General features: G+C 45.2%; 1 pseudogene; it reads left to right on the top strand.

Moving 5' to 3' along the window:
* Positions 1–1554: 1554 nt before the first annotated feature.
* LOC147991835 (zinc finger BED domain-containing protein RICESLEEPER 2-like) lies at positions 1555–4517 on the top strand (annotated as a pseudogene).
* The last annotated feature ends 6202 nt before the right edge of the window (positions 4518–10719 follow it).

The raw sequence follows: 10719 nt of genomic DNA, 5'->3' as shown, positions 1-10719 counted from the left end.
GTTGTCGGAGTCGGAACCGGATACCCATTCACCAATGTGAGCTTGATGTCTTTGTCTTCTTTAGCTCTTTGATGACTTGTCCTTCCTTTATGAATCCTTGCTTCTATGAGAGGGTCTTCATTCATAACGATCATCTCAACTCCTTCTCTCTTTTGGAGGTGATTTATCCCTTCTACTTCTCCTTTTTGGTGAGTCTTCTCTTTTCTTGTAGGGTTTCGTACACTCATTGGAGTAGTGTCGGGGTCTTCCACAATTGTAGCAATTACGATCACGACTAGAACATCTTTTGTCATTGTAGGACCTTGACTTGGAGCTTCTCTCTTTGCTTCTATTCTTGTAGAATTTTTTGAAGTTCTTCACCATTAAGCTCAATTCTTCATTGGAGACTAGCTTGTCACTTGAAGGTGTAGGAGCATCACTTGAAGCTTTGTAGGCACCACTTGACTTGTCGTGAAGCTCGTCCTTATCCTTGTGTGACATCTCATGAGCAACAATTCTACCAATGACTTCCGTGGGCTTGAGATCTTTGTAATTGGGCATCATTTGGATCAAAGTGCACACGACATCATATTTTCCATCCAAGGCTCTAAGGATCTTCTTGATGATGAACTTGTTGGTCATCTCTTCACTTCCTAAGCCGACAATCTCATTTGTGATCAGAGCAAGCCTAGAGTACATTTCGGCGACTCCTTCACCATCCTTCATCTTGAACTTGTCAAGTTGACTTTGAAGCACATCCAATTTGGATTCCTTGATGGAATAGGTACTTTCATGCATATCAACCAAAGTATCCCAAATTTCCTTTGCATTCTCAAGGCGGCTGATTTTGTAGAATTCTTCGGGGCACGATCCATTGAAGAGAATATTGCAAGCATGAGCATTGTATTTTAACATCTTCAATTCATCCGCGATGGTTTCACAATCCGGTTCTTTTCCATCTTCAAAGTATTCACCTTGCAAGCCAATATGAACCATAGCCCAAACGGTTGGGTTATGACCAAGAATATGCATTTTCATCTTATGCTTCCAACTAGAAAAATTTGTACCATCAAAGTAAGGACCTCTACAGTGGTAATTTCCCTCGCTAGACGCCATACTCTCCTAGGTTGTGAAACCAAGGCTATGATCACCAAAGCTATGGAAATCAAGGCTAATGGAGAGGGCTGGATGAAAAGCTCGAAGCTCGTGAGCATAATGAGCGCTTGATTGTTCGGCTCATTTCGGCTCATGCTCATTAGTTAATGAACCAAGTTGAATAGTATTTTTTGCTCATTAAGATTAATGAGCTTAATGATCGAGCAAACGAGTTTCGCGAGCTAGCTCATTTAGCTCAATAATTTGCAATAGTTTTTTTTAGCCTAAACTACTTTACACCAGTAATTCTCAGCCCAACCCCCAGCCTACTTTGGCACATAGCCCCCCATAGCCCCACTTCTCCTAGCCACCAATCGCCAGGCCCAGCCGTTGCCAGAAGACCTAGAGGCTCCAGCCTCCAGTCAACCACGACTCCTCTCCCCAAGCCAGCCGCCAGGAACGAAACCAAGCGAGGTCTATATGGCGGCGACCCTCTTCTCTAGTCTGGCGGCGGCCGTCGACCTTCCGGCGTCCAGACCACTGGTATCTCCGCCCACATTCACCTCTCACCTCTGCCATCTCCACCCCCCAGTCCCGAACTCTTTCCTCCGCCGTCTCTAACTCCCCCAATCCCCATCTGCGAGCCCAGTGGAAGAATGAATGAACGCCGGCGGCCAACACCTTCTGCTACAGCTGCGAGCATGGAGTCACAGAAGAGACCGGATGCCTCTGATTGTGCATCACGGGACTCTCCCTCCACCGCAGCATAGCCTCCTCCTCCTCATCTTCGACCACAAGCACATAAAAGGGCAAGAGTGGATGCAACAATGTCTGATGTTGATGATGCCAGATCAGGAGAGATAATTTCCTTTTGTTCTCATGTCTTTAGATGGTTAAATCTCAACAATTCAAATCATTTGAATGTGTACTCCATTTGTCTTGTTACTATTTAAATGCATCATAAAGTACTAAATTTTACTTCTGTGTACTGTGTTCCGATTGCAATTTTGTTTATTGATGCAATTGATGTTGATGATGCCAGAACAGGAGCGATGCAACTATTTTTCTGATTGCAATTTTGGTATAGAACTGTAGTTACAGTTTCGTACATTGATTTTTTTCTATATTTGTACAAACTCTAGTTACAATATAGATTAATAGAACTTCATTATTCATATTCCTAGTCAATCATGCAATGATGACTTGTTAATTTTGATTATATAAATCATGGTATTTATTTCTGCATAGGCTGGTGATGTAGAGGAATGGGTCGAGGTTAACAAAGGATATAAAGAGGTTGATGAGGCAGATGCTTATGACATGGATGATGATATGTCAGATCCTTCTCTAGGATTGGGTGGCAAAGAAAATGATATAGAAGCCGAGGTTAATGACAATGAGAAAACAAAGAGAAGGAAAGGGAAAAATGGAACAATTGAAGTTGGTAATAAGGTTAAGGTAAGGAAAGTTAGAGTTAACCGTGCACCATGTTGGCAGCATTTCAAGGAGGTCAAAGCTATATGCAAGAAGAAACTAGGGGCAGTTGTCACGAAGGCAAAATGCTTGCATCGTTGTAACTTGTTGGCTTATACTCTAGGGGGACTAACTACTAGTCCGAATCGGCATACAAATGTTTGTTCGGACTATCTGAACAAGAAGGGAAGATAACAACGACAAGGTACACTCAATTTGGATCCTGAAAAGCCAGGAGCATCTCTTGTAGTGAATCATGAATATAATCATCTAGAAGTTGTTAAAATCATAGCAAATATGATAATTGTGCATGAATATCCTTGTAGGATGGTAGAGCATGCTTGGTTTAATATCCTCATGAGATATATGAATGCATCATACAAGTTCATTGGTAGGAAGAAAATTAGAGCCGAATGCATGAAGGTGTATCTTTCTGAGAAAGAAATCCTTAAGAAGGAACTAAGGTTTGTTGAGAGAATTAGTTTGACAAGTGATATATGGACTTCCAACCAGAACCTTTCATACCTAGCTGTTGTTTCTCACTACATAGATGATGATTGGGATATGCAATGTCGTGTTTTAAACTTGATAGAGTTAGACCCACCTCACCCAGGCTTTGTCATAGCTCAAGCCATTAAATGCTGCCAAGAATGGAAAATATAAGATAAGATCATGACAATGACCATGGATAATGCTGCCCCAAGTGACTCTGCTGCTAAGAAATTGATGGACAAGTTCACTGCTAGGAAATAAGCAAAATTCATAGCTAAGTACTTCCATGTTCGCTGTTGTGCACACATAGTGAATTTTATAGTCAATGATGGCATGGAACCATTGTAGCCTTTGATATGCAAGCTTAGAGAAACTGTCAAGTACTTGAAAAAATCTTCATCACGCATGTCGAACTTCTTGTCGGATTGGAAGTCTCTCAATATTAAAGTTGGAAAAGGATTATGCCTAGATGTAGCGACTAGATGGAGTTCTACATACAGAATGGTAGACGCTTGCACTTTGTATAAGGAAGCTTTCAATGAGTATGCACAACCAGATCCTAACTATGAGTGGCAGGCTGACGATGAAGATTGGGGTTATATGGCAAAATTCAACCGATCTTGAAATCATTTGTTGAGGTAACTACTATATTAATTATCAGGATCTACTTACCCCACTACCAACATTTTTTATACATACATCATGAATGTTAAGATTGCTATAGTAGAGCATGCTTTGTCTGGAGATGACAATTTGAAAATGATGGGGGAAGCAATGCTTGATAAGTTTGATAAATATTGGGATAGCACTGTTGTGCCAGAAAACAAAAATCGGAAAGATAAAAAGGTAAAGAATAGTGTTATGGTGATTTCCACCATTCTTGATCCTAGATTTAAGATAAACTTGTGGACTATTGTTTTAAGAAAATGTATGGTAAAGAGAAGGGAAGTATTGAGGTGGAAGATATCAAAACAGTGTTCTTTGATCTATATGCCACATATGAGATGGAAAATTGCCAAAATAAGGCTTCTAACACCAATGAGAAGATTCCAATTTCAAGTAGACAAGCATCTACATCTATGGCCACATTGTCGAGTGGGTTTTAATCCTTCCTCGAGGAGGAAAATTTTGAGCCATGCAAATCTGAATTGACTAGTTATCTTGAAGACAAGACTCATCCCATTAATGATCCAAAATTCACATTACTTGACTGGTGGAGGTTGAATGGTCATAGATATCCTATTATGGCAAAAATGGCAAAGAAGTTCTTGACTGTTCCAGCTACTAGTGTCTCATCAGAGTCGACATTCTCTACAGGAGGTAGAGTTCTTGATGACTATCGTAGTTCTCTACGCCCAAGCATGGTTGAGGCACTTGTTTGTGCTTCTAGCTCTGTCGCGGGAAACCACAACCACCTATGGGGCCAGGGGGCGCCTTGCTGGTTCGGCAGGGGGACGTTTGAAGGAATTATGCCCTAGAGGTAATAATATAGTTATTATTTATATTTCCTTATATCATGATAAATGTTTATTATTCATGCTAGAATTGTATTAATTGGAAACTTCGTACATGTGTGAATACATAGAAAAACAGAGTGTCCCTAGTGTGCCTCTACTTGACTAGCTCGTTAATCAAAGATGGTTAAGTTTCCTAGCCATGGAAATGTGTTGTCATTTGATGAATGGGATCACATCATTAGAGAATGATGTGATGGACAAGACCCATCCGTTAGCTTAGCACTATGATCGTTTAGTTTATTGCTATTGCTTTCTTCATAACTTATACATGTTCCTTGACTATGAGATTATGCAACTCCCGAATACCGGAGGAACACCTTGTGTGCTATCAAACATCACAATGTAACTGGGTGATTATAAAGATGCTCTACAGGTGTCTCCGAAGGTGTTTGTTGAGTTGGCATAGATCGAGATTAGGATTTTTCACTCTGATTGTCGGAGAGGTATCTCTGGGCCCTCTCGGTAATGCACATCACTATAAGCCTTGCAAGCAATGTGACTAATAAGTTAGTTGTGGGATGTTGCATTACGGAACGAGTAAAGAGACTTGCCGGTAACGATATTGAACTAGGTATGATGATACCGACGATTGAATCTCGGGCAAGTAACATACCGATGACAAAGGGAACAAAGTATGTTGTTATGCGGTTCGACCGATAAAGATCTTCGTAGAATATGTAGGAGCCAATATGGGCATCCAGGTTCTGCTATTGGTTATTGACCACAGAGGTGTCTCGGTCATGTCTACATAGTTCTCGAACCTGTAGGGTCCGCAAGCTTAACGTTCATTGACGATATAGTATTATATGAGTTATGTATGTTGGTGACCGAATGTTGTTCGGAGTCCCAGATGAGATCACGGACATGACGAGGAACTCCGGAATGGTTCGAGGATAAAGATAGATATGTGGGATAATAGTGTTTGGTCTCCGGAAGGGGTTCCAGATGTTTCCCGAAATGTTTGGGTACGAGAACACTTTATTTGGGCCAAAGGGGAAAGCCCACAAGGTTTTCGGAAAGCACAAAATGAAGTTTTGCGGACTCCAGGGGCAAGAGGCCAGGGTCCCTGGCGTCTGGGTCCAGACGCCGGGAACCCTGGCGTCTGGTCCTGGAATCCGAGAAGGACTCTTGCCTTTTGGGTGAAACTGACTTTGTGTAGGCTTTTACTCCAAGTTTCGACCCCAAGGCTCAACATATAAATAGAGGGGTAGGGCTAGCACCCAAGACACATCAAGAAACACCAAGCCGTGTGCCGGCAACCTCGTCCCCTCTAGTTTATCCTCCGTCGTAGTTTTCGTAGTGCTTAGGCGAAGCCCTGCGGAGATTGTTCTTGACCAACACCGTCACCACGCCGTCGTGCTGCCGGAACTCATGTACTACTTCGCCCCTCTTGTTGGATCAAGAAGGCGAGGATGTCGGTGGAAACGACACCTACAGGATCACACGGAATCCCTTCTACGGTTGGCGGGCGCAGGGCTGTGGAAAGAGCGGGTTTAGAAGATCAACATGGGGGAATTTATCCAGGTTCGGGCCACAAGTGATGCATAATACCCTACTCCTACTGGTTTGTGTTTTCTGGTGTTCTTGGACTAGCTACAAAGCGTGCAGGTTCCAAAAAGTCTGAATCCTTCTCCAGTATGCCCCAGGCCTCCTTTTATAGCCAAAGGGGTCACCACAGTGGCACACAGGAGGTGGAAAGTTTGTACTTCATACAAGTCTATCACCTGGTACTGTAGGACAAACACATTTAATGTGCTGCCAACGTGCCCCCTCACTTTATCGAGGACGGCAAGGAGGCTCGTCTCGTCCGTCGCCGCCTCATCTCGTACTGACGTGCGTCCAAGCTTATTAGGCGTGCAGCGCCATGCCGGCCGGCTGGCTGCTGAGTTGGTGTGGTGGCGGAGTCTTCACGAAGATCTGCATGCCACCACGCAGGTGCTCGCTGAGTTGGCCTGGAAGCCGCACGTCGCCGCGCAGGTGCCTGGCTTGCTGGCGGGTTGACTGCTATGTTGGAACGGCGGTGGAGCCTTGGCAGGTGGGGGCCTGGCTACGGCCCCACAGATGTTCCCAGCAAGGGCCTTGTCGGGGTCTCGCGGGTGTCCCCGAAAAGGGTCTTGCCGGGGGTCTTGTGAGCGTCCCTGGCAAGGATCTTGCCGGGGGGGGGTCCGTCTTCTGGTTCTCATCTAGTCGTGTATGTTCTTGGTCTTCGCAAAGATCCGCATGCGACCATGCAGGTGCCTCCCAAGCCTTGGTTCCAATGTTGTTGACGGTGTCAGAACTCTTAGGCTCAAGGGTGGCGGCTCTGCTGGTGTTTGGCAAGTTGCCCTGGCAAGGCTCTTGCCGGGGAAAGTCCACCTTGTCCCTCTGCTTCTCGCGCCTTCGGCTTGGCGCTGCTCTGGTAGTCTTGTGTCTTTGCTTCCTCTGCCCCTCCAAGCATGGCCGCAGGCGTGTGGCTGCGACTGCTCGCGCACAAGTAAAGGGGTACAAAAAGGACCCCTACTTTTTTACACCGACAGGAGCCCCCGGGCCTGGGCCGCATATAAGCGCGGAGCGTTATTGGGCCAGGCCCAGGATGGTGCGTGTGTACGCGTGGCAGAGTTTTACCGCAGTAACTCCCTCGCCAGTTGTGCTTCCCCACGACCTACGTTGAATGTGTGACGTGGGGGTCATGCGTGGGGCGGTTGCTGCCTGCTTGCGTCACACCGTGGTAAATGGTAAAGAGGCGGCCCACGCCTTCCCCATAAGAAGGGAAAACCACAGGCGCGCTGCTCATTTTACCCCATGTGCCTTTCCCAATCTCAAAACCGTCGCCCCCTTCTTCTTCCTCAAGCTCTCGCCTTTGCCCGCCGCTACCGCGCCCTCATTGCCCTTAATCCTCCATCCCCTCTCAGTCGCTATGGCACCCAAGACAGGAAAAGGCAAGGGGGCGGCCAAGGATGCCGGGGAGAAGGAGGCGCCGAAGAGCGAGTTGGCGGCGCTTCAGACGCAGCACACCTACTTCCCCTCGACGGTCGATGCGGTCCATCTCAGGGACTACTTCAAGCCCCTATGGGGGAGGAAGACAATGGGGCACCCTGCCACGCGCATCGTCCCTGCCGATTTCGCCAAGGCCGGCCCAAATCGGTACCCCTTCTTCGTTGACTACTTCTCTTGCAGGCTCTGCCCCCCTTTCTCTAATTTCTTCAATGACGTCATGCACACCTACGGCTTCCATCTTCTGGATCTTACGCCGAATGCCGTGGCGTGCATGGCCTTCTTCGCCCATCTCTGCGAGCACTACAAAAAAAAACACTTCCGTGATGATACGTGTTTGTGACAGTAGGTCGCTTTTTTGTCATGCATGTACATCCATGACAAATTTATGACAAAATCAAGATAGTCATACATGTGCTGTCGTAGAAGTGTTCCATGACATTACCAAAATTATCATCACAGAAGTGTCCACTTCCATGACGATAAATCGCGCGTCACAGAAGTGCTTTCGTCAAGGGTGACCGACACGTGGCATCCACCGTAACGGAACACCGTTAAGCTATCAGGTCGGGTTTTGGATCCTATAACCCGTTAACAGCCCCGACCAATGGGGATTTTCCACGTGTAAAATCATCATTGGCTAGAGGAAACACGTGTCGGCTCATCGTCAGGACAGATGTCATCCACTCACTGGACAGAAGGCGCCTATGATACGTCGACACGTGGCACGGCCGAACAAGTTTAAATGGGCTGGCCCAACTAAAGGCCCACAAGATTTTGCGGACCATAATGGGCCGACCCAGCTAAAGGCCCACAAGATTTTGCGGACCATAATGGGCTGGCCCAGCTAAAGTCCACAAGATTTTGCGGGCCATAATGGGCCGGCCCAGGTAAAGGCCCACAAGATTTTTGTGTGCCATAATGGGCCGGCCTAGGTAAAGGCCCACAAGATTCTTGCGGGTCATAATGGGCCGGCCCAGCTAAAGGCCCACGAGATTTCGCCGACATTAATGGGCCAACCCAGCTGTAGGCCCACAAGATTTTGAGGACCCTAGTAGGCCGGCCCATTAACTGGCTGCCATGTTCTGGGCCAAATGCCGGCCCATATTTGATCCGGTCCATTAATGGCATGCCATGCTCCGGGCCTAATAGTGGCCCATATGAGATCCGGCCTGTTAAAAGCCTACCATGTTCTGGGCCAAATTACGGCCTAGATCAGGTCCGGCCCTTTAAGAGGCTTTGGACTCAATTATGGCCCATATTAGATTCGGCCCGTCAACTGGACACTATGCTTTTGGGCCCACTTGCTAAAGGCCCACTTAGTAATTCGGCCTGATATTAGTTTTGGCCTGTTAAGGGCCCGTTTAACATTTCGGCCCTATATTAATTTCGGCCTGTTAAAATCCCGTCATATAGTTGGGCCTAACTACGGTCGGGTTTGCATCCGACCTGCTCGCAGCTGATATCTGATTGGGCCAAACAAGGACCCAGACAATTTTGGCCTGTTAAAAGCCCGTGATTTGATTCGCACAATCATGGGCCGGGGTTCATTTCGGGCTGCTGCGTAACTAGTAGGAATTAAGAACAAACCTACTCTATACAATAAAGAAATTACGACATAGTAACTAAGAATAAACCTACACTACACAATAAAGGATTTAAGGTATATTACATCCACTGGGCATCAAAGTTCGCCACCAATGATCATAAAGCGCAACGAAGAAGCAGATTACAAAAACTGGGCACCATTGCAGCGTAACAAAATAATACTGAACTGAGACCACTTCCAAGTCAGTTCAAGAAAGGTTAGCCTTCTGGGGGAACTGCTGCACAAGCTGCTGAGCAAGGCTGTGAGACCGGCCTAGCATGTCGGTCATAGCTTCCAGGTGTAGCTATTTAGCGATGAGGTTCTCATTGGTGTTCTCCGCAATATTTCTTAGAGATAGGACTTCAAGTCAAAGTTGAGTTGCAGAATGCCTTTCTGCTAGAACTTGGGACTGAAGAAGTCGAACTGATTCAGATAACGAATTCTGTGAGCTTGTGTGACTGTTAGTCTCAAGTAACTTGAACACTGCTTCAAGACAAGATTTTGGGGTTGTCTCGCTATCTTCAAGATGTTTTGCCTTCTTTGCTGCAATATATGTTGGGTTTGTCTCACAGCCTTCAGCAGACTTGTGCATGCCATCAGGCATATCACCCTGAAACAAAGTAGAGAGATGTCAGGTTTTGCATGTGTATAAACAAAGATGATAACTGTTCTGTCAATTCTATCCAATTTCAAATTAGAAAATAAAGAGTATGTTCAAAATATCAATAGCATAATTTGGCATTGTTCATAATGGGGGAGCTTCACCACACTACTGGATTACCATGTCAACATAACAAGCATAGATGAAGGGCAAAGAAAATCATTTTATCTATTTTGGATAATGTGCATGGCATGTTGTTCATATCATCAGCCACATCAGTAAGATAAAACAGGAGATGACAAGGTGCAAACGTGGGCTGCTTCACCACACACTGGATTATAGATCCACAAAAACAAGCATACATATAGGGAGTATTAAGTAATGTGCATGGTATGAATAAGGAATTTGGTTTTACAAGTAAAACTTAGAACTTACGGTTCTTACGAACATGCATTTTGGTAGAAACAGCAAACTAAACAGCAGTAAACAATAGGGAGTATGAGAAAATTAAACAGCAGTTGAGGATAAAGGCTTTAGAAGGACTGACTTACATTAACAGTTAACACCGGCTTTATAATGCCCTTCTCCATGGCAAGGGAAGGATAACTCAAGAATTTCAGCATAGAATCTTCTTAATAAGCATTGCCTGTACTCTACATTTTGTAGAGAGTAATTATAGATATGATAATACTGGAATGGATAGAGGATAATGAAGATAAGATGCAGATTGATGCTACATAATCAACTACCAATCCCTGGAAGTACAAGCGTTACAGGACAAAATGTACCGACAAGAGCAATGGGCTACACTTCTGCACTGGCATTGTCTGTGTATTCTACTTGTTGGTAAGATTAAATATAGATCTGATCTTTTTTAATAAATGGTGGGCGAGGGAGATAAGATGCAGAATGCTACAAAATGAACCAATCCCTCTTCCCATAATACAAGAGTGTTTTGAACACTGGTGTACTGTACAAAACGTTCTTATATTATGGGATGG

The sequence above is a fragment of the Triticum urartu genome, chromosome 1A (assembly GCF_056163025.1).
Source record: "Triticum urartu cultivar PI428250 chromosome 1A, HENAU_Tu73, whole genome shotgun sequence".
In the NCBI taxonomy this organism is placed as follows: Eukaryota; Viridiplantae; Streptophyta; class Magnoliopsida; order Poales; family Poaceae; genus Triticum; species Triticum urartu.
The sequence above is the reverse complement of the archived record's forward strand: the minus strand, read 5'-3'. Positions and strand labels throughout refer to the sequence as shown.